The sequence below is a fragment of the Mustelus asterias genome, chromosome 8 (genome assembly GCF_964213995.1).
Source record: "Mustelus asterias chromosome 8, sMusAst1.hap1.1, whole genome shotgun sequence".
Classification (NCBI taxonomy): domain Eukaryota; kingdom Metazoa; phylum Chordata; class Chondrichthyes; order Carcharhiniformes; family Triakidae; genus Mustelus; species Mustelus asterias.
This window is the reverse complement of record NC_135808.1, coordinates 51167636-51180575: the sequence shown is the minus strand read 5'-3', so window position 1 is coordinate 51180575 and position 12940 is coordinate 51167636. Positions and strand designations below refer to the sequence as shown.

Below are 12940 nucleotides of genomic sequence, written 5' to 3'. Positions count from 1 at the left end.
TCACAATTTGCACCACAGGAGAAAAGGGTGCTGATTGGTTGGCAATTTGCACTGATTGCCTTGGAGAAAGCAATGGGGAACTACAGGCTTCACAAGCTTCCGGATAATTTGAAATAGGTGCAAGGCCTGGACGTATTCCTTTTGTTTTCAGAGAACGGGGTTCCTGTGCCTGATTGCATCTTGTTCTCAGCAAGTGTAAAAGGCCTTCCTGCATGACCAACATATCCTTCCAAACTACCGGCAGCACAAAGTGTTTAATTGAAAGCTGTTGTACTTAATGTTGTTTTATTAAAGCTGTATTAACCATGATATTTTTTCTCTTCCCAAACACAACCGAGAACAGGAATTAAACAACCAGCGGGTGACAGACACTCCGTGTTAAATCAGGGACCTGGGTAAGCGAGACCAGCTCATTATCCTGTTCAACAGACCAGTGCAAATGTAAAAAAGTGGTTAACAAACTGCCATATTTGTGGAACAGCCGGGCCCCGCCGTTCCATTTTATCCCACCCTTTCCTCCTTCTACCTGCCCCTTCTCCAGCCCTTTCATTTTACCCCATTCGCCATCTACCGTGACCAATGTTGACATATCAAGCACTACATGTCTTGCCTCGAGTCGGATATTTGTGTGCATTGTTCAGCCTGTTGTCTCCCCTAATTATTACTTATGTTTAGGAGAAGTAGGAAGCCGTCAGCAAAGCCGCCAGTGCAGAAAGAAGGCAAGAAAAAGAAAGAAATCGTATGTACCAGAGAACAAAGGAGCCTTAATCAAAAATGAGGCAACGTGAAACTCGGGGAGCTTGAGCGTGCATTGGAATGACAGATAGAGGAGAATTGGAGACACTCAGGGAGGACGGGTGGAGATTGGGCTTTGGATACTTCCCGTTACATTAAACACATTTTCATCTTGCCACTTTTTGATCCTTCTTTATTGTTTTCTTCCAGCAAAACAACTGAGGATTCATTTCATAGAAACAGTTGCAGCACTGAAAGAGGCAGTTCGGCCCATCATATCACCGTTGACACTCCAGAACAGCAACTCCCCGAGTGCCACTCCTCCGATTTCTCCACAAGGCTGTGCAAATGTTTTTCTCTTCGGTTATTCAATTCACCTTTGAGTGCCTTAATTGAATCTGCCTCCAACACAATTTCAGGCACTGTATTCCAGATCATAAAACCCACTGTGAACAGGGGGTTTCTTCATGTCATCTCTGTCCCCTTCCACCAATAGACACAGTTTCTATCTACTCTGTCCAGACCCTTCATTATTTTGAACCCAAATGTCCTCTCAACTTTCTCTTTAAGAATCATCCGAGTTCCTCAGTCCTTGGTTCCATTCTCATGAATCTTTTCTGCACCCTCTCTGTAACGCATTCCCACTTTTCACAAAGGCTCAGACTCAGAATTGGACACAATACTCCAGTTGAGGCCAAACCAGTGTTTTATACAGATCCATTATGATTACCTTGCTTTTGGTACTTTGTGCCTTTTATTTATGAACCCAGGATGTGGTACGCTTTCTAAACCTGCCCTGTCACCTTCAATCATGTGTAAAATGTTTTTATGATGTAGAGATGCCGGCGTTGGACTGGGGTAAACACAGTAAGAAGTCTCACAACACCAGGTTAAAGTCCAACAGGTTTATTCGGTAGCACAAGCCACAAGCTTTCAGAGCACTGCTCCTTCATCGGGTGAGTGGGAGTTGTGTTCACAAACAGGGCATATATAGACACAAACTCAATTTACAAGATAATGGTTGGAATGCGAGTCTTTACAGGTAATCAAGTCTTAAAGGTACAGACAATGTGAGTGGAGAGAGGGTTAAACGCAGCTTAAACAGATGTGTATTGTCTCCAGACAGGACAGTTAGTGAGATTTTGCAAGCCCAGGCAAGTCACGGGGGTTACTTGGCTATCAAACTGATAGCCAAATTCCGCGCAAATGAGGATGGCCTCAACTGGGATCTTGGGTTCATGTCACACTATCTGTAACCCCCATGACTTGCCTGGGCTTGCAAACTCTCACTAACTGTCCTGGCTGGAGACAATACACATCTCTTTAACCTGTGCTTAACCCTCTCTCCACTCACATTGTCTGTACCTTTAAGACTTGATTACCCGTAAAGACTCGCATTCCAACCATTATCTTGTAAATTGACTTTGTGTCTTTATATGCCCTGTTTGTGAACAGAACTCCCACTCACCTGATGAAGGGGCAGCGCTCCGAAAGCTAGTGGCTTGTGTTACCCAATAAACCTGTTGGACTTTAACCTGGTGTTGTGAGACTTCTTAAAATGTTTTTACACAGAGGGTCGTGGGGTGGCTGGAATTCGCTGCCTGGGTTGATGTTGCAGGGAGAGAACCTCAACACTATAAGTGTTGTAAGCTACAGGGCTATGGGCCGGGTGCAAAAAGGTGGGGTTAGAAAGGGCTGCTGGGTGCCTTTTGGTCAGCATGGACAAGATGGGCTGAATGGCTCCCTTCAGTACTATATCATTATGGTGTACAAATACCACCTCCCCCCCACCCCCTCCGCCCTGGTCTCTTTACTCCTGCACCCCCCTCCTTTCCAATTGTATATTTTATTTTATATCGTCTCTCCACATCCTTCCTACTGAAATGAATCACTTCACACTCCTTTAAATTTCATCCGCCATGTGTCCCTACATTCCAGCCTCTATTCTCTCAAGAGTTTACCACCAGCCCCTCACATTTCACAACACCTCCAAGCTTTGCCTGTCATGTCTTTACAGAACAAAATGACTCCTGTGGACAACATTGGCATCTGCAACTGAGAATGAGTTTAATTCGGTTTTGCCTTATATATGTACACAAATGGCCACAAGAGGATGCTGTTACACTCAGCAATCACAGCTGCTCTTACCTGCTCCCAGGATGAATGTTTCTTCCCAGTATTCCACCCCAAAGTTAATTTTGACACTGCAGTAGTCAGAATCAGATTGGTGGGGCTCCTGCTGCCATAGATTGGGCTTCAGGCAATACGTCCAACATCAGCAACTTGCTTTCCAAGTCCTGCAGCTGCATAACAGAGTGGAGCAGCAGAGTACGTGGGAGCCATAACCCAGCTCCCAGGGTCTACAGGCGAGCTTGTGTAGCCTTGCTATCTCACAAGAGGAGTGCTGCAGGAGGCTCAGGAAGTCGGGGTGAATGCTGGCAGCCATACACAGCCTCCTAGCAGAAAAGCTGTCCACCGGACCTAGTGACCCACATGATCCAGATCCACCACCCCTCGAACACTAGTCTCCTCTCAGCTTTCTCTTTAAGAACCGTCCGAGGTTCCTCTAACCTATCCTTGGTACCATTCTCATAAATCTTTCTCTGCACCCTCTCTAATGCATTCCCATCCTTCACAAAGGCTGGGTCCCAGAATTGGGCACAATATACATCATATATTAAGTTGATCTTTCTCTGCATCCTATCTGTAACTATATTCTGAACACTCTCCTTTCCATCGCTTGTCTGTATAGCACGTAAGAAACAATACTTTTTACTGTATCCCTCTACATGTGGTAATAATAAATCAAATCAAATCCTCCAGTTAAGGCTGAACCAGTGTTTTATGCAGATTCATTAATTTCCTTATTTTGGTACTCTGTGCCAGGGTGATATACTTTAATAACCGTTTTCTAAACCCGTCCTGTCATCTTCAACCACTTATGTACAAATCCCACCCCCTCCCCTCTGGTCTCTCTGCTCCTGCACTCCTTTTCCAATTGGTGTCAAAGTCCCCCTCCCATTATTTTGATTCTGATACTACCAGGGCTCTGCCAGAGACACGGCCAGTCAGAGAATATGCAATAGGGACAGGTTTCAACCTATTGGAGAAACAAGGTTTCTTACCCTGTCGTATGTGAATGGCTGGGACCAAGGGGGGTTGTGGACATGTCATCACAGAATCAAATGGAGAGCAGCATGTGACAGTAATTTGGCTGTTAGTATTGGTGGGTTATGTGTTAAATCCCCAAAATAGATGTGTTTGTTGAGCTCTACTGAAACGTGTATGCCAGTTCTAATCTTCAAATAAATAAATTTTATAGTATACTAATCCTGTGTGCGCATGGTGAGCATGAAATGCAACATTTAAGATCGATCGCTTCTCGGCCTTTTGGCTAAGATCAAGTGTAGTATCGGATCTGCACTTGGTTGAGGTCATGAGGTTACGCTGAGGCTTCATATGTTTCATATGAAGCAATTTTTAAAAGCGGCATCTCGGCCTTTTGGCTAAGATGCAAATGAGCTCAAGTCTTGGAGGAGGATCCTCCCCCTTCTCCAATCAGCTTGACTCATGTAGATCAGGCCCGGGACAGGGTGGTTTAGTCGCTCGCCCTGTCTTGTCAGCCTGGATCGGAAATGTCTCAACTTGTTGAGACTCTGAATTGGATTTGATTTGATTGAATTGGAAAAGTATTTAAAAAAATTTTTTTTAATTTAAGATCGATTACCTATGGGTTAAGCAGGGCCAACAATTTTGTCAACTGTAGCTTCAGTGCCAGTCAAAAGGAGGTTTGCACCTCTGGCTGGCTCCTACAGCAAGAAGTCTAACAACACCAGGTCAAAGTCCAACAGGTTTACTTGGTAGCAAAAGCCACTAGCTTTTGGAACAGGCTGTTCCTTCATCAGGTGGGTGGGAGTTCTGATCACAAACAGGGCACAAAGACACAAACTCAATTTACATGAATAATGATTGGAATGTGAGTCTTTACAGCTAATCAAGTCTTAAAGGTACAGACAATGTGAGTGGAGGGAGCATTAAGCACAGGTTAAAGAGATGTGTATCGTCTGTGACTAGTGGTGTTCCGCAGGGCTCTGTATTGGGACCTCTGCTGTTTGTGATTTATATAAACGATCTGGAAGGTGTAACTGGGGTGATCAGTAAGTTTGCGGACGACACAAAATTGGCAGGACTTGCAGATAGTGAGGAGCATTGTCAGAAGCTACAGAAGGATATAGATAGGCTGGAAATTTGGGCAAAGAAATGGCAGATGGAGTTCAATCCTGATAAATGCGAAGTGATGCATTTTGGTAGAAATAATGTAGGGAGGAGCTATACGATAAATGGCAGAACCATAAAGGGTGTAGATACGCAGAGGGACCTGGGTGTGCAAGTCCACAGATCCTTGAAGGTGACGTCACAGGTGGAGAAGGTGGTGAAGAAGGCATATGGCATGCTTGCCTTTATAGGACGGGGCATAGAGTATAAAAGTTGGGGTTTGATGTTGCAGATGCATAGAACGTTGGTTCGGCCGCATTTGGAATACTGCGTCCAGTTCTGGTCGCCACACTACCAGAAGGACGTGGAGGCTTTGGAGTACAGAGGAGGTTTACCAGGATGTTGCCTGGTATGGAGGGGCTTAGTTATGAGGAGAGATTGGGTAAACTGGGGTTGTTCTCCCTGGAAAGATGGAGGATGAGGGGAGACTTAATAGAGGTGTATAAAATTATGAAAGGCATTGATAGGGTGAACGGTGGGAAGCTTTTCCCCAGGTCGGTGGTGACGTTTACGAGGGGTCATAGGTTCAAGGTGAAGGGGGGGGAAGTTTAACACAGATATCAGAAGGACATATTTTACACAGAGGGTGGTGGGGGCCTGGAATGCGCTGCCAGGCAAGGTGGTGGAGGCGGACACACTGGGAACGTTTAAGACTTATCGAGATAGCCATATGAACGGAGTGGGAATGGAGGGATACAAAAGAATGGTCTAGTTTGGACCAGGGAGCGGCACAGGCTTGGAGGGCCGAAGGGCCTGTTCCTGTGCTGTATTGTTCTTTGTTCTTTGTTTTGTTCTTTGTCTCCAGACAGGACAGCCAGTGAGATTTTGCACATCCAGGCAAGTTGTGGGGGTTACAGAGGGGCAGTCCAACAGTCGAGAATCCACAGACCACATCATTCAGTATTCATAAACTGTCAGAGTTTCCGCTTCAACAACGTGCAGAAGCTGTACAAACTCAAAAAGCTATTTCAGCAGATGTGTGCAAGTTTCCCTCAGAGTTTCCATCATTCTTACCTTGTGCAACAGGACAAGTTCCCTGCCATCCTCACTCCTGCCACAAGACTTATGGGTGGTTTTTAGGAGAGAAAAGGATGCCCACTTCAAACTTAGCTGATGACACCCAGCAGTAACCCAAACCATGAAACCAAACAGTGCTACAGTGAGTGACATATGGCCATCAGATATGTGATCACACCAGCCATCAACAGGCTGAAGATGTGTTTCAAGAGCCTGAACAGGGCTGGATCCACCTTCAGCATGTACTTTAGGTGGATTAGCTATGCTAAATGTGCAAGGAAACGTGAGCTGGGGGAGGGGGTGGTTGGTGTTCTTTTAGAGTCAGTGCAGACTTAGAAATCATAGAAACCCTACAGTGCAGAAGGAGGCCATTCGGCCCATCGAGTCTGCACCGACCACAATCCCACCCAGGCCCTACCCCCACATATTTACCCACTAATCCCCCTAACCTACGCATCTCAGGACAATTGAACACGTAGCTAAAGGACTGGTGCAAGAGGGAGGGTTTCAAATTCATAGATCATTGGGAAGTCTTCATGAGAGGACGGCACCTGTACGGAAAGGATGGGTTACACCTTAACTGGAAGGGCACAAATATCCTGGCTGGGAGTTTTGCTAGTGTTTCGGCAGGGTTTAAACTAGTGTGGCAGGGGGGTGGGAATCAAAACAGTAGGTCAGTAAGTACGAAGGCTGGGGTCGAGCTGGGGGCCAGGGCAAGGCTAGCTAAGAAGAAGAGCATTCTGGAGCAGGATGACCTGAGTGGGCCTGGAGGTCTGGAGTGCATCTGCTTCAATGCGAGGAATGTAACGGGTAAGACAGACGAACTTAGGGCCTTAATGCTTACGCGGTGACGGAGACATGGTTAAAAGGACAGGACTGGCAGCTGAATATTCCGGGGTATAAGTGTTTTAGGCGAGACAGAGGAGGGGCTAAAAAAGGTGGGGGAGTAGCGATATTAGTTAGGGAGCATATTACAGCGGTGCAGAGGGTGGACAATTTAGAGGGGTCATGTAATGAGTCGCTGTGGGTGGAGCTCAGAAACAGGAAAGGTGCAATCACTATGTTGGGGGTATACTACAGGCCACCCAACAGCCCACGGGAAGTGGAGGAACGGATATATCAGGAGATTCTGGATATGTGCAGAAAAAATAAGGTTGTTGTAGTGAGAGACTTCAATTTCCCTGGTATAGACTGGAAAGTGCTTAGGGCTGGGGGTCTGGACGGGGAGGAATTTGTAAAATGCATACTAGAAGGTTCTTTGGAACAGTATGTAGATAGCCCAACTAGAGAGGGGGCTATACTGGATCTAGTTCTGGGAAATGAGCCCGGTCAGGTCGTCAAAGTTTCGGTAGGGGAACATGTGGCAAATAGTGACCACAACTCTGTTAACTTTAGGGTAGTAATGGACAAGGACGAGTGTTGTCCTAAGGGTAGGGTGCTAAATTGGGAGAAGGCTAACTATAGCCGAATTAGGCAGGAATTGGTGGCCGTTGATTGGGAGAGGCTGTTCGGGGGTAAGTCCACGTCTGGCATGTGGGAGTCTTTTAAGGAACAGTTGATAAGGCTGCAGGACAGGCATGTGCCTGTAAAAGGGAAGGATAGGAAAGGTAGGATTCAAGAGCTGTGGATAACCAGGGAAATTGAGGATCTGATCAAAAAGAAGAGAGGCGCACGTTAGGTCCAGGCAACTGAAAACAGATGGAGCTCTGGAGGAATACAGAGAGAGTAGGAAAGAACTCAAACGGGGAGTTAGAAGGGCAAAAAGAGGTCACGAAATGTTCTTGGCAGAAGGAGAATCCTAAGGCATTTTATTCATATGTTAGGAACAAGAGTTGTCAGGGAAAAAGTCAGACCTCTCAGGGACAAAGGAGGGGAATTATGCTTAGAACCCAAGGGAATAGGGGAGATCCTAAATGAATACTTTGCATCGGTATTCACAAAGGAGAGTGACTTGTTGACTGGAAGTGTCTCAGAGGGAGGTGTTGACCCATTAGAGAGAATCTCCATTACAAGGGAGGAAGTGTTAGTTTTTTTAGGTAACATTAAAACTGACAAATCCCCAGGGCCTGATGGCATCTATCCTAGACTGCTCAGGGAGACAAGAGATGTAATTGCTGGGCCTCTGACGGAAATCTTTGTCTCTTCATTGTACATAGGTGAGGTCCCTGAGGATTGGAGGATAGCGAATGTGGTAGCGTTATTTAAGAAGGGTAGCAGGGATAACCCGGGTAATTATAGGCCAGTGAGCTTGACGTCCGTGGTAGGGAAGTTGTTGGAGAGGATTCTTAGAGACAGGATGTATGCGCATTTAGAACAGAACAATCTCATTAGTGACAGACAGCATGGTTTTGTAAGACGGAGGTCGTGCCTTACAAGTTTGGTGGAGTTTTTTGAGGAAGTGCCAAAAATGGTTGACGAAGGAAGGGCCGTGGATGTCGTCCATATGGATTTCAGTAAGGCATTTAACAAAGTCCCTTATGGCAGGTTGGTTAAGAAGGTTAAGGCTCATGGGATACAAGGAGAGGTGGCGAGATGGGTAGAAAACTGGCTTGGCCATAGGAGACAGAGGGTAACAGTCGAAGTGTCTTTTTCCGGCTGGAGGTCTGTGACCAGTGGTGTTCCGCAGGACTCTGTACTGGGACCTCTGCTATTTGTGATATATATAAATGATTTGGAAGAAGGTGTAACTGGTGTTATCAGCAAGTTTGCGGATGACACGAAGATGGCTGGACTTGCGGATAGCGATGAACATTGTCGGACAATACAGCAGGATATAGATAGGCTGGAAAATTGGGCGGAAAAATGGCAGATGGAATTTAATCCAGATAAATGCGAAGTGATGCATTTTGGAAGAACTAATGTAGGGGGGAGTTATACAATAAATGACAGAGCCATCAAGAGTATAGAAACACAGAGGGACCTAGGTGTGCAAGTCCACAAACCCTTGAAGTGGTAGCACAGGTGGAGAAGGTGGTGAAGAAGGCATTTGGTATGCATGCCTTTATAGGACGGGGTAAAGAGTATAAAAGCTGGAGTCTGATGTTGCAGCTCTACAGAACGCTGGTTCGGCCACATTTGGAGTACTGCGTCCAGTTCTGGTCGCCGCACTACCAGGACGTGGAGGCTTTAGAGAGAGTGCAGAGAAGGTTTACCAGGATGTTGCTTGGTATGGAGGGTCTTAGCTATGAGGAGAGATTGGGTAAACTGGGCTTGTTCTCCCTGGAAAGACGGAGAATGAGGGGGCCTGGAATGCACTGCCGGGCAAGGTGGTGGAGGCGGACACACTGGGAACGTTTAAGACTTACCTGGATATCATCATAGAAACCCTACAGTACAGAAAGAGGCCATTCGGCCCATCGAGTCTGCACCGACCACAATCCCACCCAGGCCCTATCCCCATATCTATCCACTAATCCCTCCAACTTACGCATCTCAGGACACTAAGGGCAATTTGTAGCATGGCCAATGAACCTAACCCGCACATCTTTGGACTGTGGAGGAAACCGGAGCACCCGGAGGAAACCACGCAGACACGAGGAGAATGTGCAAACTCCACACAGACAGTGACCCAAGCCGGGAATCAAACCCAGGTCCCCGGAGCTGTGAAACAGCAGTGCTAACCACTGTGCTACCGTGCCGCCCGATAGTCACATGAGCAGTCTGGGAATGGAGGGATACAAACGAATGGTCTAGTTGAACCAATGAGCGGCACAGGCTTGGAGGACCAAAGGGCCTGTTTCCTGTGCTGTACTGTTCTTTGTTCTTTGACTCTAAGGGGCAATTTTTAACCTGGCCAATCAACCTAACCCACACATCTTTGGACTGTGGGAGGAAACCGGAGCACCCGGAGAAAACCCAGACAGACACGACTTGATGGGCCAAATGGTCTCCTTCTGCACTTGGGGGCTCTTTGATTCAATGTATGTGCCAGAGTCTCCAGAATGGTTATGATGAACTGCTCTCTGTACGACATTGCACAGCGGCAAAGTTTAGACCTGCAGGAGAAACAAGGTGGAGGGGAAGTGTACATTGTCTGTGAATGACTTAAAAGGAGGGTTCTGGATGGCAATATGGCACCACATAATGGAGGGGCACATCCATTTGGGGGAAGCATGGGATGTTCATGAGGGGCTGTAGTGATTGGGATGGAAGCCATCATTAGCAGGTTGTGGTTATGGCAGTGAAGTAATGATGCAAGAGAGATGATCGTAAGGAAGAGACCAGGTTGTGTGAGGAGGAGAGAACATCTTGGAGGTGACAAGATTGGGAAGGGGAGAAGATTGTGCAGAAGGCACAGATGGGAGTTGCCAGGAGGAAATCAAGGATCTTGGAGGAGTGGTGGGTTTGATCAATGCAAATGTTAACAAGTTTGCTGGATGGGCTGAGGGGGAGCACTGAAGCGCCACTCGGCCCACAGGCTGTGCTGGAAAGGTTGCAAGCAGCAATCCTCAGTTGCCCGTTTGAAGGCCCAGTGTTAAAACTGGAACAAAGTAAACAAGGTTTACAGTCTCATTATATTTAATTAAGAGATCCACCTCCCAGCAGCAGATTGGTTGTCACCTCCATTTAATCAGAAATGAGCGGGCTGGAGTTTGAGATTTTCTTCTAATTTTGTAGCTCAGCCCATCACCCCCATTATTAGGGCTGAAGTGTCCCACCCCCATATGTTGTCAATTTGACTCTTCAGCTGTTATTGTGCTACTGATTGATTGTTGCTTGAAACTGAATACAATAGTTGTTAATTCAGCAGCAGGTCCAGGTTGTCATCCGTGCAAAGTCTACATCTGGCAGTACAGCTTGGGAAGGAGAGCAAATCCATCTCAGTGAACATGCAACATCACGTATCTATTCTTTCCAACATAGAACAGTACAGCACAGGGACAGGCCCTTCAGTCCACAATGTTGTGCCAAACATGGTGCCAAATTTAACTAATCCCTTCTGCCTGTCCCTGGTCCATATCCCTCTATTCTTTGCATATTCATGTGCTTATCTAAAAGCCCCTTAAACACCCCTATTGTATCGGTCTCCAAAAACACTCCTGGCAACACGTTCCAGACACCTACCACTCTGTGTAAAAAAACCTGCCCCTCACATATCCTTTGAATTCCCCCCCTCTCAGCTTAAGTACATGTCCCCTAGTACTAGACATTTTATTCTATATACATTATACACCGAGTTTGTAGCCAACAGTGGACTATTTTTCTTGCTGTTGTTTCATGATATTGCCCAGACCCCTGGTGGGATTCTCTCCTCCCTAGGTATTGAATGCATCAAGGGAGCCTGGGTCAGACACCTGGAGTCCAGGTCCCACCTATCCCCATTGAAGGTGATCACTGCTCATGATTGAAGCTAGACTATGCAATCAACCATCCACGTGATCTCCCCTAGTCTGACCATCATCCTTGTGCACTGACTCTGACCTCATATTCTCTACTCCCCTTGGTCCACCATTGATGGCCGTCCTAAAAACAGAATTCCCTCCCTCAACCCTTTTCTCCTTCACGGACCCTCCTTAAAATCTACATTTCCAATCTTTAAAAAATATATTACAATGTTATAGAGAAAATGTCATTCGGGGACAAAAGACTCTTTTGCTGGAGGAAGTGTGACACCGTCAGTGTATTTAATTAATGAGACGGAAATCAAAGTTATTAGTGTCACAAGTAGGCTTACATTAACACTGCAATGAAGTTGCTGTGAAAATCTCCTAGTTGCCACACTCCGGCACCTGTTTGGGTACACTGAGGGAGAATTTAGCATAGCCAATTCACCTAACCAGCATGTCTTTTGGACTGTGGGAGGAAACCCAGACACGAGGAGAACGTGCAGACTCCGCACAGACAGTGACCCAAGCCAGGAATCGAACCCAGGTCCCTGGCGCTGATGTGGCAGTGGTAACTACTGTGCTACCCCAAGGAAATTATAGCACATGCACCACTTAGTAAAGTAGTGCTAATGAAACTTTAATAACGCGAATCAACCCAAGTATTGCATTGGTCTGTGGTTGTGTTAGGAATGAATGGGAAGGCATTTCAGAGATTTATTCAGTTTTCTTGATCAGGATATTTATTGCTGAATCTGCTCCTGGGGAATGAAGTCATTGGGTGCAGATTGTCTCAGTGGAAATCATCCTAGAAAGAATGCTCATAGTTATGGTTTATATTTGCTACAAGAAGCAAACTGGAATACAAATATTTAACTAGAGCAGGGCTCCTTTCAGTGAACTGGGGATTTCACATGGGGAGATTGGAGTTAAGATTAGCAGGCAGATACATAATAGAGCAACAGACAATCTTTCAAAGATGGTTTGATGAACAAGAGGGAACGCTTTCCAATCCCCCTGTACATATTGTAGCATGCCAGAACATTGAAGAAATTACACCCTCGTTTAATAAACAGGAAAAGAGAAAGCTGACGATACAGGCCAATATCAGTGATTGGAAACAATCTAGGGAGCAAATTAACAATGAATGGAGAACCACACTCAATTCAAGAGAAAATAATATTTGACTCACTTGATTGAGGTGTTTGATGAAGTGTCAGAAGGGGTGGATGAAGGCAGTGCTCCACTGTCTATGTGGATGCTCTGAAGATACTTGATAAAGCATCACATATTAATTCAAACCTCTTGGATAAAAAAAACAATGGAAAGATGGATATAAAATTGGCCAAGGGATAGAAAACAGAGTTGCAGTGAATATCTAGCTTTTTAGACTAGGATCACTGCTGTTTTTGATGCACATTAACTTGGGTGTACAAGGCACAATTGCAGAATTCGTAGAAGACACCTAACTGAAGTGTAGTGAGCAACGAGGATAGTAAGACACCAAGAGGACATAGTCAGGCTGGTGGAATGGGTTGGCAAATGGAAGTGTGAGGTGATACATTTTGACAAGAGATCTTAGAGGGAAA

At 45.9% G+C, this 12940-nt stretch overlaps 1 long non-coding RNA gene and 1 pseudogene across 1 annotated transcript in view; both read left to right on the top strand.

Moving 5' to 3' along the window:
- The window catches only part of LOC144497874 (uncharacterized), a 470708-nt gene extending 469135 nt beyond the window's left edge, over nt 1-1573 (top strand). The window contains exons 5-6 of the long non-coding RNA XR_013498570.1: nt 344-395; nt 676-1573. This is a non-coding gene — a long non-coding RNA (uncharacterized LOC144497874). The remainder of the gene's footprint in view (nt 1-343; nt 396-675) is intronic.
- A 2536-nt stretch (nt 1574-4109) lies between these two features.
- On the top strand, nt 4110-4239 carry LOC144498013 (U2 spliceosomal RNA; annotated as a pseudogene).
- The last annotated feature ends 8701 nt before the right edge of the window (nt 4240-12940 follow it).